The sequence below is a fragment of the Eleutherodactylus coqui genome, unplaced genomic scaffold (genome assembly GCF_035609145.1).
Source record: "Eleutherodactylus coqui strain aEleCoq1 unplaced genomic scaffold, aEleCoq1.hap1 HAP1_SCAFFOLD_36, whole genome shotgun sequence".
Taxonomy (NCBI): Eukaryota; Metazoa; Chordata; class Amphibia; order Anura; family Eleutherodactylidae; genus Eleutherodactylus; species Eleutherodactylus coqui.
The window spans coordinates 95,583-114,757 of NW_027102234.1; positions in this window are offsets into that span (position 1 = coordinate 95,583).

A 19,175-nucleotide genomic window follows, 5' to 3' on the forward strand; every position below is an offset into this window, starting at 1 on the left:
GCTTATTTTAGGGGAGGGTTTAACCTGTTTTTTAACCAATTTTATCACAGACAACAGCAAAGCATCACTGACGCTACAAAATTGCAGGAACACAGTTGTGATATCATTGCGATTTTGTAGCACCGATATGCCTGTATAACCGGAGCCTACAGAGCACTGTCCTTTAATTCCAACTCCCCTTCCCTCTTTTCAGAAAAAAACTGGGAAACAGAACTTCAGGAGACCTTTATTGAGGACCAATGGCTTCTGTATGTCAGTTGGGTACTAAGAACTCTTGTTGTGCTAATTATTAAGAAGACGTTTATATAGGTGGCATCTACCGCTTGTCTCAAATGTTTCCTGGTACTTCTGGTTTGTGTTGGAGATGTTATGAACAGGTTGGATCACTGTTACATATCTGGTGGTCATGTGAAATCCTTAAACCTCTATGGGATCAGATTTACTTCCCACTACATTCAATTTTGAATTGTGACTTCCGATGGGGCCCTAATGTGGCCCTATTATCAATGTTTTAGTGTCCAATCAAAATGTAGAATTGTACGACTTTTGGTTTCCCTGTAAGATCCGCACAACCCCCTAGTGAAAAATGTTGGAGACCAAGTCCTGGGCATGAAAGATAGAAACCAGTCAAACAAAATCCTGCATAAATAACGACACGTGGCGATTACATGTAATGATATAAGACGGTAAATAATATTCCACACTCATGATTGGTCCGTAGAACCACAACAACACTCAGCCTACAGTTGTCAAAAATGCTGGACTTTTCCTTACAAATGTCATCGAGCTGATGAGATATAAACAGATAGAAATCTTAAACCCGTACTAACATCCAATAAATGTGACATTGCTCCATACATCGGCCAAGGAATATCTCCTATTTTCATCTGCACAGAATTTCACCTTAGGCCTCCTTCCCACGAGCGTGACGGGCTCCGCCGCGTAATATTACGCAGTGAAGCCCGTCACGGCGCCCCCCAGAGCCCCTATGCTTACCTGCGGGAGATAGCGTGAAAACGCTTCCCCGCCCACCGCAACCGCGTCGTGTGACACGCCCACCGCGTCACGTGACGCGGCCGGCAGTGTCACGTGACGCGCCGGCCGCGTCAAATGACGCTGCGGCGGTAGGTGGGGAAGCGTTTTTTCATGCTATCTCCCGCTGGTTACAGCGGGAGATAGCGTGAACAGACGGCTTCCATTGACTGCAATGGAAGCCGTCAGCGCGTACAGCCCGTCCTCACCCACAGCAAATAGAGCATGCTGCGGGTGAGGACGGGAGAAATCACGGTGCGTAATTCCGCGGTGGAATTACGCATCGTGAGCATTGTGCTATTAGGTTCAATAGAACCTAATAGCAGGGGGCCACGCAGCGGATTTTTGCCGCGAATTTACGCGGCGTAAATCCGTTCGTGGGAAGGAGGCCTTAAGGGCTCAGTCAGACGGGCGTTTATTACATGCCTTTATTCACGCATGAAAAAAATCACATGACCGCGTTCATTGACACCCATACGTTCTATCTGTTGTAGGTGGGAATTTTATGCACATGTAAAAATCAGACGTGACCGCTCCTATTGAAAAGCATTGGTTCTATATAGATGGGAATCACAAAAAACATGCACAGCAAAAAACGCCCGTCTGACTGAGCCGTAAAGCAGCAGTTTGTGCTCCAGAGCTGCTCTTTCCATAACAGAAAATGCCTTCTGGGCCAACTAGTGTAGGTCAGCAGGGATCTGCCAACGAAGACGCTGCATTAGCACTCTTCTTCTTGAATGTGTGTGCGCATCTATACATACATGTCTGCATGTACACATGTGCAACTTCTTTGTATGCAGCAAGGAAAACACTGCCACCTGCTGTCCTTACACTACGCTACTGGGCTGCACTCAAAACCACAAGTGCTCAATGCGTTTTTCAATGCCGTACCTGTCAAACAGCTTGAAAATACATGTAAGAACCATGAGGACCGCCCACCATATAGAATACAGTAAAACTCATGCAGGGGAGTCACATAGTTGACACATTAGGATGTAGAAAACTGTTATTGATGTGTTACTATGAAAAAAAAATGGTACCGTGTTAGCCAGTAGAGACATAAGCCTGAGGAAGAACCCTGAGTAGGTTTGAAAGCTTGCTATATCATCATTTATTTTTGTGAGCCATTAAAAGGTATCATATCTATAAGATTACTTGGTTTCTCTTACTGAAAACAATCACATAATGTGTTACTAGAGATGAGCGAACGTACTCGTCCGAGCTTGATGCTCGGGCGAATATTAGGGTGTTCGGGATGCTCGTTACTCGTAACGAGTACCACGCGATGTTCCGGTTACTTTCAGTTTCCTCTCTGAGACGTTAGCGCGCTTTTCTGGACAATTGAAAGACAGGGAAGGCATGACAACTTCCCCCTGTGACGTTCCAGCCCTATACCACCCCCCTGCAGTGAGTGGCTGGGGCGATCAGATGTCACCCGAGTATAAAAGTCGGCCCCTCCCGCGGCTCGCCTCAGATGCGTTGTGAGTTAGCTGAGGGAAAGTGCTGTTGTGTTGGAGCTGCTGTAGGGAGAGTGTTAGGAGTGAGTGTAGGCTTCAAGAAACCCAACGGTCCTTTTCAGGGCCACATCTATCCATGTGCAGTACTGTGGAGGGTGCTGTTAGCAGTGTTGCCCTTTTTTTTTTTTCCAAAATCGGCTGTCTGCAGAGCATTGCGCCCTGCATTAATAGTCCAGGGACAGAAGTGGTGGTTAGGCAGGGAGAGTGTTAGGAGTGAGTGTAGGCTTCAAGAACCCCAACGGTCCTTCTTAGGGCCACATTTACCCGTGTGCAGTACTGTGCAGGCTGCTGTTAGCAGTGTTGCATTTTTTTTTTTTTTTTCAAAATCGGCTGTGCAGAGCATTGCACCCGGCAGTAATACTACAGGGAGAGAATTGTGTAGGCAGGGCCAGAAGACATATATTATTGATTGAATATAGTCAGTGGGCCTTTTCTTTACCAACAAAAGGGAAAAATTCTATGTGCCCTGCCTCTGTCAGTCCTCAGCGTTCTGTGTACGTGTGTGGTGGGTGGAGATAGTAAAAAATTCATACGCAGCCAGCTACGTTTAACAGCAGGCTTGCGCCAATTTATTTCCTGCCTGTGAAATTCCTTGCTCAGCTGTAGTTAATAACTCTGCAACACTAAAGTTCTGTGACACATTTGCAGGGGCACAACACAGTTATTAAACTTATTATTCATTGAATAGACGCAGTGGGCCTATCCTTTTAAAAAAAAGGGAAAAAAGTATATTTGGCCTGCAGGCTTGCGCCAATTTATTTCCTGCCTGGGAAATCAAATCACTGGTAATACAGCATGCTGAGGGGTAGGGGTAGGCCTAGAGGACGTGGACGCGGCCGAGGACGCGGAGGGCCAAGTGAGGGTGTGGGCATAGGCCGAACTCCTGATCCAGGTGTATCGCAGCCAACTGCTGCGCGATTAGGAGAGAGGCACGTTTCTGGCGTCCCCACATTCATCGCCCAATTAATGGGTCCACGCAGGAGACCGTTATTAGAAAATGAGCAGTGTGAGCAGGTCCTGTCGTGGATGGCAGAAAGTGCTTCGAGCAACCTATCGTCCACCCACAGTTCTGCGCCGTCCACTGCTGCAAATCCGAATCCTCTGTCTGCTGCTCCTCCTTCCTCCCAGCCTCCTCACTCCACTACCATGACACATGCTCAGGAGCGGGAACACTCCCAGGAACTGTTCTCGGGCCCCTGCTCAGATTGGGCAGCAGTGGTTCCTCTCCCACCAGAGGAGTTTATCGTCACTGATGCCCAACCATTGGAAAGTTCCCGGGGTCCGGGGGATGAGGCTGGGGACTTCCGGCAACTGTCTCAAGACCTTTCAGTGGGTGAGGAGGACGATGACGATGAGACACAGTTGTCTATCGGTGAGGTAGTAGTAAGGGCAGTAAGTCCGAGGGAGGAGCGCACAGAGGATTCGGAGGAAGAGCAGCAGGACGATGAGGTGACTGACCCCACCTGGTGTGCAACGCCTACTCAGGACAGGTCTTCAGAGGGGGAGGCAAGGGCAGCAGCAGGGCAGGTTGCAAGAGACAGTGCGGTGGCCAGGGGTAGAGGCAGGGCCAGACCGAAAGCGCACCCTCGCGCCATGCCACCCTGCAGAGGCCAAGGTGCTCTAACGTCTGGCAGTTTTTCACAGAGACGCCTGACGACCGACGAACAGTGGTGTGCAACCTTTGTCGCGCCAAGATCAGCCGGGGAGCCACCACCAACAGCCTCACCACCACCAGCATGCGCAGACATATGATGGCCAAGCACCCCACAAGGTGGGACGAAGGCCGTTCACCGCCTCCGGTTTGCACCGCTGCCTCTCCCCCTGTGCCCCAACCTGCCACTGAGATCCAACCCCCCTCTGAGGACACAGGCACTACCGTGTCCTGGCCTGCACCCACACCCTCACCTCCGCTGTCCTCGGCCCAATCCAGCAACCTCCAGCCGTCGCTAGCGCAAGTGTTAGAGCGCAAGCGCAAGTACGCCGCCACGCACCCGCATGCTCAAGCGTTAACTGTCCAGATAGGCAAATTTATCAGCCTTGAGATGCTGCCGTATAGGGTTGTGGAAACGGAGTCCTTCAAAAGTATGATGGCGGCGGCGGCCCCGCGCTACTCAGTTCCCAGTCGCCACTACTTTTCCCGATCTGCCGTCCCAGCCCTGCACGACCACGTCTCCTGCAACATTGTACGCGCCCTCACCAACGCGGTTACTGCCAAGGTCCATTTAACAACGGACACGTGGACAAGCACAGGCGGGCAGGGCCACTACATCTCCCTGACGGCACATTGGGTGAATTTAGTGGAGGCTGGGACAGAGTCAGAGCCTGGGACCGCTCACGTCCTACCCACCCCCAGAATTGCGGGCCCCAGCTCGGTGGTGGTATCTGCGGCGGTGTATGGTTCCTCCACTAAACCACCCTCCTCCTCCTCCTCCTCCTCCAACGCAACCTCTGTCTCGCAATCAAGATGTGTCAGCAGCAGCGCGTCGCCAGCAGTCGGTGTCACGCGTCGTGGCAGCACAGCGGTGGGCAAGCGTCAGCAGGCTGTGCTGAAACTACTCAGCTTAGGAGATTAGAGGCACACGGCCCACGAACTGCTGCAGGGTCTGACAGAGCAGATGGACCGTTGGCTTGCGCCGCTGAGCCTCCAACCGGGCATGGTCGTGTGTGACAATGGCCGTAACCTGGTGGCGGCTCTGCAGCTCGGCAGCCTCACGCACGTGCCATGCCTGGCCCACGTCTTTAATTTGGTGGTTCAGCGCTTTCTGAAAAGCTACCCACGCTTGTCAGACCTGCTCGTAAAGGTGCGCCGGCTCTGCGCACATTTCCGCAAGTCCCACACGGACGCTGCCACCCTGCGGACACTGCAACATCGGTTTAATCTGCCAGTGCACCGACTGCTGTGCGACGTGCCCACACGGTGAAACTCTACGCTCCACATGTTGGCCAGGCTCTATGAGCAGCGTAGAGCTATAGTGGAATACCAACTCCAACATGGGCGGCGCAGTGGGAGTCAGCCTCCTCAATTATTTTCAGAAGAGTGGGCCTGGTTGGCAGACATCTGCCAGGTCCTTCGAAACTTTGAGCAGTCTACCCAGGTGGTGAGCGGCGATGCTGCAATCATTAGCGTCACCATTCCTCTGCTATGCATCTTGAGAAGTTCCCTGCAAACCATAAAGGCAGCTGCTTTGCGCTCGGAAACAGAGCCGGGGGAAGACAGTATGTCGCTGGATAGTCAGAGCACCCTCCTGTCTATATCTCAGCGCGTTGAGGAGGAGGAGGAGGAGCATGAGGAGGATGAGGAGGAGGGGGAAGAGACAGCTTGGCCCACTGCTGACGGTACCCATGCTGCTTGCCTGTCATCATTTCAGCGTGTATGGCCTGAGGAGCAGGAGGAGGAGGAGGAGGAGGAGGATCCTGAAAGTGATCTTCCTAGTGTGGACAGCCATGTGTTGCGTACAGGTACCCTGGCACACATGGCTGACTTCATGTTAGGATGCCTTTCTCGTGACCCTCGCGTTGCACGCATTCTGGCCACTACGGATTACTGGGTGTACACACTGCTCGACCCACGGTATAAGGAGAACCTTTCCACTCTCATTCCCGAAGAGGAAAGGGGTTCGAGAGTGTTGCTATACCACAGGACCCTGGTGGACAAACTGATGGTAAAATTCCCATCCGACAGCGCTAGTGGCAGAAGGCGCACTTCCGAGGGCCAGGTAGCAGGGGAGGTGCGGAGATCGAGCAGCATGTACAGCACAAGCAATACAACAGTCTTTAAGGCCCTGGACAGCTTTATGGCTCCCCAGCAAGACTGTGTCACCGCTCCCCAGTCAAGGCTGAGTCGGCGGGAGCACTGTAAAAGGATGGTGAGGGAGTACGTAGCCGATCGCACGACCGTCCTCCCTGACGCCTCTGCCCCCTACAACTACTGGGTGTCGAAGCTGGACACGTGGCCTGAACTAGCGCTGTATGCCCTGGAGGTGCTTGCTTGTCCTGCGGCTAGTGTCTTGTCAGAGAGGGTGTTTAGTGCGGCTGGGGGAATCATCACAGATAAGCGTACCCGCCTGTCAACCGACAGTGCCGACAGGCTTACACTCATCAAGATGAACAAAGCCTGGATTTCCCCAGACTTCTGTTCTCCACCAGCGGACAGCAGCGATACCTAAGCAATACATAGGCTGCACCCGCGGATGGAAGCATCGTTCTCTCTCATCATCCAAAACGGGGACATTTCTGCTTCATCAATCTGTGTATAATATTCCTCCTCCTCCTCCTGCTCCTCCTCCTGAAACCTCACATAATGACGCCGAACGGGCAATTTTTCTTAGGGCCACAAGGCTCACTCATATAATTTTTCTAAACAATTTTTATATGTTTTAATGCTCTTAAAAGCGTTGAAACTTTAACTTGAACCAATTTTTCGTTAAACTGGGCTGCCTCCAGGCCTAGTTACCACTTCAGCCACATTAACCAAAGCGATTAATGGATTTCACCTGCCCTCTTGGTTGGCCAGGGCCAATTTTTCTGATGTACATTAGTACTGTTGATACAGCAATTTTTGTGGGCCCTCGCCTACAGTGTAATCAAATTAATTTTTAGCCCACCTGCATTACAGCTGACGTTACATCCGCTGTGTTGGGCAATGCAATGGGATATATTTATGTACCGCCGGTGGCTTCCTGGCACCCACCCATGCTGTGGGTCCACAGGGAATTATAAATGCATCTGTTTCCACTTCTAAAGAACCCCAGTCAGACTGGGGCATGCAGTGTGGGCCGAAGCCCACCTGCATTAAGCACAACATTACTACCTCAGCTGTGTTGGGCAATGCAATGGGATATTTTTATGTACCGCCGGTGGGTTCCAGGGAGCCACCCATGCTGTCGGTCCACAGGGACTTCACAATAGGGAGTTGTACCTGCCTGTGTCTATGAATTAAAAACCGCGGTCTGACTGGGGCATGCAGACACCTTGACAGAATGAATAGTGCCTGATGGTGGTGGCACAGGATTATATTTCTCATTGCTTCTGTACAGCATTGTGGGCTATCGCCCCGCCCCTTTTAAAGAGGGTCGCTGCCTAGCCGTGCCAACCCTCTGCAGTGTGTGCCTGCGGTTCCTCGTCATGGCAGACGCACTTATAAATAGACATGAGGGTGGTGTGGCATGAGGGCAGCTGTAACGCAGGAGAAGTGGCAGCGGAGTGTCATGCAGGCAGTGATTGTGCTTTGTTGGAGGTAGTGTGGTGCTTAGCTAAGGTATGCATTGCTAATGAGGGCTTTTCAGAAGTAAAAATTGTTGGGAGGGGGGGGGGCACTCTTGCCGCTATTGTGGCTTAATAGTGGGACCTGGTAACTTGTGATGCAGCCCAACATGTAGCCCCTCGCCTGCCCCATCCGTTGCTATGTCGTTTCCATCACTTTCTTGAATTGCCCAGATTTTCACAAATGGAAACCTTAGTGAGCATCGGCGATATACAAAAATGCTCGGGTCGCCCATTGACTTCAATGGGGTTCGTTATTCGAAACGAACCCTCGAGCATCGCGATAATTTCGTCCCGAGTAACGAGCACCCGAGCATTTTGGTGCTCGCTCATCTCTAATAGAAACCAGTCAAACAAAATCCTGCATAAATAACGACACGTGGCGATTACATGTAATGATGTAAGACGGTAAATAATATTCCACACTCATGATTGGTCCGTAGAACCACAACAACACTCAGCCTACAGTTGTCAAAAATGCTGGACTTTTCCTTACAAATGTCATCGAGCTGATGAGATATAAACAGATAGAAATCATAAACCCGTACTAACATCCAATAAATGTGACATTGCTCCATACATCGGCCAAGGAATATCTCCTATTTTCATCTGCACAGAATTTCACCTTAAGGGCTCAGTCAGACGGGCGTTTATTACATGCCTTTATTCACGCATGAAAAAAATCACATGACCGCGTTCATTGACACCCATACGTTCTATCTGTTGTAGGTGGGAATTTTATGCACATGTAAAAATCAGATGTGACCGCTCCTATTGAAAAGCATTGGTTCTATATAGATGGGAATCACAAAAAACATGCACAGCAAAAAACGCCCGTCTGACTGAGCCGTAAAGCAGCAGTTTGTGCTCCAGAGCTGCTCTTTCCATAACAGAAAATGCCTTCTGGGCCAACTATTGTAGGTCAGCAGGGATCTGCCAACGAAGACGCTGCATTAGCACTCTTCTTCTTGAATGTGTGTGCGCATCTATACATACATGTCTGCATGGACGCATGTGCAACTTCTTTGTATGCAGCAAGGAAAACACTGCCACCTGCTGTCCTTACACTACGCTACTGGGCTGCACTCAAAACCACAAGTGCTCAATGCGTTTTTCAATGCCGTACCTGTCAAACAGCTTGAAAATACATGTAAGAACCATGAGGACCGCCCACCATATAGAATACAGTAAAACTCATGCAGGGGAGTCACATAGTTGACACATTAGGATGTAGAAAACTGTTATTGATGTGTTACTATGAAAAAAAAATGGTACCGTGTTAGCCAGTAGAGACATAAGCCTGAGGAAGAACCCTGAGTAGGTTTGAAAGCTTGCTATATCATCATTTATTTTTGTGAGCCATTAAAAGGTATCATATCTATAAGATTACTTGGTTTCTCTTACTGAAAACAATCACATGATGTGTTACGCAATGACTCAGAGCACCGCCAAGCATTGGCAAAAGTGAATAAAGACTGCCTTCTGAGCAGTAGAGTCCGTTACGTTTTACCAACAAGTGGTTACTGATAGCCAAGGTGCCATCCAGTTTATTGAAAAGATCCTGACCTGGTGTTTGGCTCTGCCTGGCTTGCACCAGTGTTATAGGGTATAGATGGCAGAATAAACCAACCCATGATACCGGAGGTACTGGTGCATTATGTCTCCACCAGCAGAATGGGTGGAAACCTGGATTGTGCGGCCTTAGTTAAAATGCACACCCACAGCTTGTGATTGGCTGGGCGAGACTTTCAGGACTAGGTGTATGGAAGCAGCAGGCCGTCGCCCCCGGGTTACTCGCTGGCCGGCTACTGCTGCTTGACCGTGCCAACGCCACCAAGACCGAGAAACTCCTGAAATCGGATCTCTCTACCAGTGTTGGTATTTGTAGGCCGAAAGCTCCTAGAAGCGCCTCCGCCACTCGCCCTGCGCCCGCTTGTGATCGTTGGCCTCAACATTGTTAACGGCGCTCCTGCCAAACAGCAGCTGTCAGTCCTCCCCAGAACCAGCCACCACAGCGCAGGAAGGGGTGCTCATCACATGTAAGGTGCTACGGGGGCGTTACGTGGGTGCTCCCTGTCACTTTGGCTGTCCAACCTATGTCTCCAGCCCTTGTTCCGATGGAGACATAATGCACCAGTATCGATACTGGAACAGTATGAACTGACCAGCAAAAATACCAACTCTAGAACATCTGAACCGTTTAAAAGTAATGAACTTACCAACTGTGACTGAACCTGCAGTGAGCCGAACCGAGAGAGTCCTGAGGCCTATATGAGACGCTCCAGCGAGAGAACAGGAGATGTTGCTACAGTCAAGAATGACCTTCGTCAGTGAGTGGCAAAAAATGAGCTGAGGCCCAAGGTTGCCAACACGGGTACAGGTAGATGCCCAGGGCTGGGTTGCAGTGGCAGGTGGTACAGGAGGCTAATGGACAATGAACCTAGGTAGGAAACACCAGAAGTGCCCAACTGAAAGAGGTCCATAATCTGAGCGAATGATGGAATTTCTGAAAAGTGTGGACTGCCATGTAGTTCGAGCCCATAGAAGTTTTGGGGTTCATGAGGGAGCAGAGCTGGACAATAACTTCTTTGCCCATTGGTTATCAGTCATGCTGGAGAACTTAACTTTCAGGAACCATGATCTAGTTGAGAGTGAGGTGGTGTGCTACAGCCAAATGCAGAGCCTACGAAGCTACTGGGCCACAGCAATATACCAGTATGATAAAATTTAAATTTTATTCAGTTGTTTACAGTAAAGGGGGCATTGCTGGAGTATTGGGCTATAAAAACAGTTGAGGTTAGCATGCGAGGCCACTTTGGTAGCAGCGTGTATTCATCTGGTGATGACAACAAGAAAGAGGAAGAATTTTTTTTCACCCTACCCCCTTCCTAGCATAAAGAAAAAAAGATATGTATCAGAACCAAGCTTATAACAAATACAGCCTAGAACCAAGGCCAGTGCATGAATACAGCACCTGAACCAAGCTCTTAACATAAATATAATAGAAAACCTAATTGATTGTGTTGTGGGAGCGCCTGTGGGCTGACAGTGGTGCCCCAGAACATTAGAGGGGTGGAGACAGAGCCATGAGGAGGATGATTCATGTAACTCCACAAGACATTGTCACATGGAAGTAAAACATGAACTGGCCAGGCAGTCCTAAGGGGGGAGATTACCTACAGCCATCTGTTTTCGCCCTCACAAGCTGGTGGCTGTTACCCTGTGCGACTGCCTGGGTCGCATGTAGCTAAGGTCGGCCATTGTCGCATATTTAAATGTCAACAATTTTGTAGCTCCTTATGGCTCCAGCACACGGGCAGATTTGACTTGCAGAATTCGGGGCCGGCGGCTGTCCCCAGATTCCACAGCAAACAATGCCCATTGCCTCTTATAGAGAACCGCTGCTTCCTGCACACGAACGTAAATTTCCGCTTGTGGCAGGAAAATCGCAGCAAGTTCTATTCTGTGCGGATTTCCACATGGAAGGCTTCCTTTGAAGTCAATGGAAGCTGTAAATCCTGCAGCTCTTCCGCAGTAAGCACTACAGAAGGGTCGTGGGATCCGCGTCATCGCCTAGTGATGGCGTGGCATAATCAGTACTGTGTATGTGCGCCAGTGAGATGGCCAGCACTCCTGCAGTACAGATAAAGAAGAATCCGGACAGGTAAGCGGGATTACCCACTGGGTACAGGGTCAGATCCTGCTGCGCAATCCCAAATGTCAGATTCAAATCTGTCGTGTGCAGGAGGTCTTATACTGGAACCAAAGACCGAGGCCTGATAACATGAAGATGGGGACAATCAAAAGTGAATTTCATATACTGTATGAAGATGAATGGATTAATTGAAGCAATGGAAGGTATTTATCATCTCATTATAGTAAACTCATTGATTTATCTTTGATTCCTCTAGTCTCACCTGAGCCCTTCAGGTCTGTCTTTACCACTGACGACCAATCTAATGTCTCACGGTGATTGTAGGGGCACCTTCACAAGGTACATACATGTTGTGTGAAGAGCTGGAAGCATTGGATGACCGACTGTCTGTAAATAGAGACTTGTACCGTTTATAAGCAAGTGAATAAAGGTGATTTTCATCCTGTGCATTGAATGGTTTGCAGTGTAATTTACACTTATTCTTCTGTGAATATCACTGATGGATATGAAGATCGTAAAAACAGAACACAACCCTCAACCCTTCCCGCTGCAGCCCTTTTTTTCTACTTTTTTAAAATTTCATTTTTCTTCCCCACTTTCAAAAAAATCATAACTTTTCCATATTCTGGAGTAGAGAGAGAAAGCATAGGGGCACATGGGGGCACCTTCAGCCCTCATGTGTTGAAGATGGAAGAGGGGGAGAGCTTTCCCGAGCGCAAGAGTGCACATAAATTGTAAGTGAGCCCTAAAGAGAAAGAGTGAGCAACCAGTGAGTAAGATTTTCTCAAGGCCCAGTGCAGAGGTACTCCTTCTTCTTCTTCTTCTTCCGGTGATTGTAGTGGCATGACACCTTCACAAGGCACATACATGTTGTGTGAAGAGCTGGAAGCATTGGATGACCGACTGTCTGTAAATAGAGTCTTGTACCGTTTATAAGCAAGTGAATAAGGGCGCCCACCCACTGGCGTTTGCGATTTTCGTGCGTGAAAAACGCAGCGTTTTCGGCGCGTTTTTCGCGGCTTTTTCGCGCCTTTTCCATTAATTTCCATTGACATTCATGGGTGCATTAGGAGAAAAATAAGGACACATATGCAACTGACAGTTCCTATGTTAAAAATCGCAACGCACCGCAAAAAAAAACGCCAGTGGACAGGAGTACATTCAATTCTAATTGCTCTTGAGAAAAAACGCAAAACGCAAAGAAAAAAAAATCGCCAGTGGGTGGGCGCCCTAAAGGTGATTTTCATCCTGTGCATTGAATGGTTTGCGGTGCTATTTACACTTATTTTGTAGTGGCCTAGTACATCCTCTCCTGGCCCCTCCATAAGTGTCATATATGTTATGTCTTGTGTAGGTTCGCTGTGCAAAGTGTCTCGTCTTTGTTATATGGATTGCACAGCTACAGCAAATGGTGAGTGAAAAGTTTGCAAGAGACTGGGATTTGCCTGCAATGTATCCATTTATGTCCTGTCATGTGGTACAAGTCAGGTTATAGAAGTGCGTGTGAGAGCAGCAAAAGGGGCTTCCATTCCTGCTGGTTGTTGTGGAGAGAGAGTGCTAGCCACATGGGGGTACCTTTGACCCTCATGTGGTGCAGAGAATGGAAGACAGAATTCCTGATGACCCCTGTTCCAGGAATCGTGGAGGAGAGCAGCGACCCTACCCCTATCCTCCTCTAGAGAGTTCCCCTTTCAGGAGCGAATCCTGTCAGATAACTTGACCTGCAGGACCGGTTTCATCCTGTGTTTCCTCCCTGACCTCCAATCTACTGTTTATTGCCTGCTCGTCCGTCTCCTGTATTTTTGCTTTATACCGAGTATATTATCAAGTAAAGTTTTGCCCGGCCCTGACCGTTCCCAGGGTCTGAGGTGCTAAAAGTTACACAGTTGTGGACTCTTTCTTTCTCCAATACCGTTGGGAAGGGAATGGTGGCGTCACCCGTGACAAATCTACATTCCTGTTGCATGTTTATTGGCCATCCCTGTTCCCCGGGTGTCTGGAAGAGGCCCTGCGGTGCTCAGGCTGAAATCGCATACAGCCCTCTGGGAAGGAGTCTGGTAAGAGCCATCATGATGTGTGACCCCTCTGCCCTCCCAGCTCCTCGGTGTGACCCTCCTGCTCCTGTGCGGACCCCCCGGATCGCCGTAATTTCAACTATTCTTGTGTGAATATCACTGATGGCTATGAAAATCTACAGTAAGAGAAGAACAGAACAGAGTATTTTTTTATTTTAACATTGCTGCAGCTGTGGGGTCTTATTTTTTTGTGGAATAACCTGTAATTTTTTTGTCCTATTTTGGGATACATCAATAACTTTTTGATTTTTATTCAATTCAATTTATTTGCTTTTTATTCAAATTTTTTCTTGGAGACTCGTTGACCACAGAAGTGTAATTCTGGCATTGTGCTTTTTTTTCACCCTGCAGGATTGATAATGTGATATTTTAATAAATTGCACAAAGTAATACCAAGTTTTACATTTTAAGTATTTTTTGATGAGATTGGGAAAATAGGTTTCTTTAAAAACTTTAATATTTTTATTGTTGCAATAATTAAAAATTCTTTAATTTATCTCTACTTTATTTAGTCCCCGGAGGGACAAAGAACTGCAAAGGTTTTAGAAAATGCTGCAGTCAGAGTGCCTTCAAAACAGCATCAATTCTTCTAGGTACACTTGTACACAGTTTTTGAAAGAACTCGGTGGGTTGTTCCAATCATCTTGGAGAACTAAGCAGAGATCTTCTGTGGATGAAGGCTTGTGAAAATCCTTCTGTCTCTGGATGTTTGGGTCATTGTCCTGCAGACACCTGGAGTTTTATAAAACATTCTTTTTCCCACTTCTGCCTGAAACCTTTACAGTTCTGTATAAATCCACATTAACACATTTTTGTGGCTATTAGGCCGCTTTCACAGGGCGACAAAATCATGTGATCTTCTTGTCATGTGACAGCGCTACAAACTGCATGTATGTGAAGCCCATGCTATCCAATGGTTCCTTCACATTTGCGATGTTTTGTAGCCCATGTTTCCCGGAGGAGCCTTCCTTTTTGTCGCTTCGCATCGCACGAAAATGCGGATCACATCGGAGGATCATTGGTAAAAACCCTAAATGTTTTTGACATTGTTAGTAAGATATGGATTCCGGCAGCAGTAGACTTATTCATGGTGGCAGAGGAGCCTTCATCTCCAACAGATATCTATGAGGGCTGTCTCACGTGTATCATCAGGGTCCATCAGAAGGTCCTCTGATCCGTCAGCACTCCAGTAACGGTAACTACCGGCCCCCATGATGGCCATGTTCTAGCAGGAATCCTCTGACACAAGACTGGTCGTAGTAGGAAGATACAGAGATGGATGCTTCATGTTTACTGCTTGCTGTGACATCACACATACGTGTACACGGCTGCATGTAAGGCTTCTATGAGGTCACTATGGTCTTTGGTTCCAATCTGTGATGTCACAGACGCTGCAGGTATATGTAGTGGAAACCCAATATATCTATATTCCGGACTGTGGACCTTTGGTAGTGGACAGTGAACCTGTATTTGTACGTTTAACATTCTGTATAACAGATGACATGTTGCCTCCTGTTCTGATACAAATATAGATATATGTTCTTACATTTATGCAATATCTCTACTTCCTTTGATGAAACATCTTTTTCCTAAACTCTGCTGACAAAGATGAAATTTAATATAAACACGCTATATTTTTCCATCTGTTTTATAACTTTAGAAGAAGTAAAGATCAGACAGATAACCGCAGGTTAAGCAAGTACCGCTTATAGAATACCGCAATAATAACCCAAGCAGTTTTACTGGAAACTTATGCAAATAACACGGGGGGTTTGTGCAATTAATAGTTCAAGCTGTAATATCCAATCATATCGAAGGAACCACACGTGGGTCCAAGACAACCCACTCATCTCGTTCACCACCTGATGGCCAATCACAGATGACCGGAGGATGGAAGAATTGCAAGATGCTTATCCAATAATTAAACAATACGTTGTATCTATGTAATCTTTGACCTGCCCAGATGGGCAGATATGTTAAACTCTTTTAAAAGAGACTGCGCGCCCAACATTAAAGCAGAATTGAGGAAGCTTATGCATGCTGTACCTGTGTCAGTGTGAAACCTTCTTATGCGCATAATCAATTCAGAATTAATCTGGAAGGGTGTAAACATTCCTAATTGATCAAGTCGGTGGACACAAAAGGAAATCCATGACATATATAAAGTGATGTTACAGTGAGATGAGCTCATTCTGTACAGAAAGTGAGAAAGAGAAGAGAAAATGTTCATGAAATTGATATTAGTGACTCTGCTGCTATTACCATCAGTGCATGCAGGTCCAATCTTCAGCACAAAATATAAAGGTAAGTACATTACTGCACAAGGGGTTAATCCTAGCATGGGCAGGTGATATGAGCGGAGAGATCTAAGAGTACAGCTTAATAACATATAGATTAGCTGTATATACCCCGTTTCCCCCGCAAATAAGACAGGGTCTTATATTAATATTTGCTCCAAAATATTTTTCTTTTTTACATGTATGGCTGCCGGGACACTGTTTACATTGACTTTTGTTTTTTTAATTAACTGTTATTAGGGCTAATTTTTGGAGTAGGGCTTATATTTACAGCATCCTCAAAAATCCTGAAAAATTATGGTAGGGCTTATTTTCTGGGAAACAGGGTAGTTAATAGTATTCTCTCCGTGCTGCAGACACTCACTACTAGATGTAGAAGAAGGGGGTTCACTAGAGATAGAGGGGTTACCGGCTGCTTCTCATTTTGTCAGTAGAGTTGTTCCTTATTAGATGTGGGTGCGTCGCTTATTATGGGAAGAGATGGCATTGGGAAGTCTATGGGACTCTGGGTGATGTTCTGCTGGGGAGCCTTGGGTTCTGGCATTCAGGCTAATGTTACTTTAAGGGCTTGTACACACGACCAAGAATCTTGCAGGAGTTTTGTACAATGCAAGATGCGCAAAACTCGCACTAATATGAAATCCATTCTTTTGAACGGTCTATTCACATGAGCGATTTTCCACTCATAGTAATGCTGAGAGGAAATAAGATCGCAGCATGTCCTATTATTGGATGTTCCCGCAGGAGGAATCGCCCATTGTTTCCTATGGGAGCTCGAAAAAATTCACATGCACTTTATTTCCATTGCAGCCCATGGGAAGCTCTTGGGATCTTTTCTCACATGTGAAAATCACAATCTCACAGAAGTGATGGAATCTTTAAGCAAAAACTCATCGGCTCGTAGTGAAAATCGCAAGTTGCCAAGTTTGATATTGGGCGGAGTCTCTTGTCCTGATATGGGGCACCCGTGTAAATGTAGCCTCACACATACCGCTGTTGGTGCGCCTACACATTGTCTGCATACATTGCAGGTGGGAACTATTCTCCATATCCCCAATGTATCAGCCCAACACATTGTAAATATTTCCTTGTAGTGAATAGCTTTCACTAAAACTGGCCTAGATGGTCGCTGGCAATGTGTAAGAGGCTGGCATGGCACCTGTATAAGTTAGTGCCCCCTGTGAGCCCCTGGACTGTGGCAGGGCAAGATGTGGTGCCCAGTGGGGGGGACGCAGGCGGCTGAGGAGAGCGTCAATAATGTGCTGCATAAACTGCTCATTGGGGGCGGGGGGGGGGTACAGGAATGCCTGGTGCCTTATTGTACATGCTGGGGTACAAGGATCGGTAGGAGCCGCCCATCCTTACACCCCAAATAACAACTCATTTTGGAATCCGCAGTTGTAATACTAACGGCCTAATGAATAAAAGGCAGATTATTAATAACTTCTCTTGTTTCTTCTTTTCTAGATGTACCAAGAAAGAACATAGAAGAGACGCCCACCATTATAGACCACATAGAGTATAACATCAGGCTCATATTACCAGCTCTGGCCCCCTACTTCTTGGTACTCGTATATGGGGTGGGCAAGTGTCTCTACGAAAGACACAAGTAAGTACTGTGAATAATACTTTTATCAGCTGCACTGCAGTCTACATAGGAAATAGAACATCTTCACATTATCACATTATCACTACTAACGACCTCATAAATAAAAGGCAGATTATTGATCATTTATATTGTTTCTTCTTTTCTAGATGAACCAAGTTAGAACATAGAAGTAACAACTAGTGCAATAGACTGGATAGAGGATAAAATAATCTTTATTCTACCGGCTGCTGCCCCCTACCTCTCGGCAATTGTATACTCATTGGACAAATGCCTCTATTTGCTGCAGAGTGTAAACCATAAAAACAAGACCTCCGAAAAGTGACGGAATTTCTTTTTTGCACCCATTTCACTCCATCTTTTTAAAATGGAGAGAAAAATTTGAAAATGCAAAAAAGGTCCACGTCCTTAAGGGGTTAACGGGTATATATTAGTGCACTGTACACTTCTTGGGGCTTGTTTTACTGCATGGACTCACAAGGTGACTTCTAATTTTACTACTTTAAAGAAAAAAGACTGATGAATCCCCAACAGATGACATCGAGAGCGGAGGATCATCCAAATCCACAGAGAGTAGCAGCGAATCCAACGGAAAATGCAGCATAAATAATCTAATCCATCCATCATCCATCCATCATTCATCCATCATCCATAGTTGTAATACTAACGACCTAATGAATAAAGGCAGATTATTAATAACTTCTCTTGTTTCTTCTTTTCTAGATGTACCAAGAAAGAACATAGAAGAGACGCCGACCATTATAGACCACATTGAGTATAACATCAGACTCATATTACCAGCTCTGGCCCCCTACTTCTTGGTACTCGTATATGGGGTGGGCAAGTGTCTCTACGAAAGACACAAGTAAGTATTGTAAATAATACTTTTATCAGCTATTCTGCATTATCCGGACGATTTCTTGTGTGTTAAGACTTTCCTGGAGGAATGGAGGGGAAAACAGAGATTGGCTGAGAGAGTAGGAGGCGGGGGATATCAAAAGGAGGGGAGGAGAATGAGGGCCATCTTTGAGGAGAGGAGCAACAGAGAAAGTCCATCTCTCCCTCCTGATATATTTGTAGGTGGGTGTGAGCACTTATTGTCATCGCAGTGTTGACAAGTGGGGGGTCCTTGGAGTCGGTGGAAATTGGTTTGGGAGGAGTTGGCTGGACACAGTCTCACCTGGTAAGACTCCCTCCTTGTGTAATTTGCTGGTGCGGTGTGACTTGGCTAGTGGCAGGGAGCAGTAACCCCCTCCAGCCGTAAGTCATAGTAGTAGTAGCCACCCAAGGGCGGCTTGTGGTGCTCCTCAGCCTGTCGGTACGGTGGGGGCAGTGTTCCCGGTTGGCAGATTTGTAGTACCAGATTTTTGTGGCTCCGAGGACTCCCCCTCTTATGTGATATAAAATATGTGGTGTTTTTAGTATGTTAATAAATTGGCTGCTGTTGTTTGTCGTTATTTGGGGAGGTGTCATGGCAGCACCAGAGGGGTACTCTGGCCTCCCCGGGTCATGTCACAGACGCTGCAAGTATATAAAGTGATGTTACAGTGACATTAACTTATTCTGGAGAGGCTCACTGTCTATACAGCAAGCAAGAATACCCCAGGGGAGAATGATACTCAAAATGTTACTAATGGCTGTGCTGATATCAGCATCAGTGCATGGAGGTCCTATCATTGGCCAAAAATATGAAGGTAAGTGCATTACAGGTATCTACTGCACAAGGGGTTA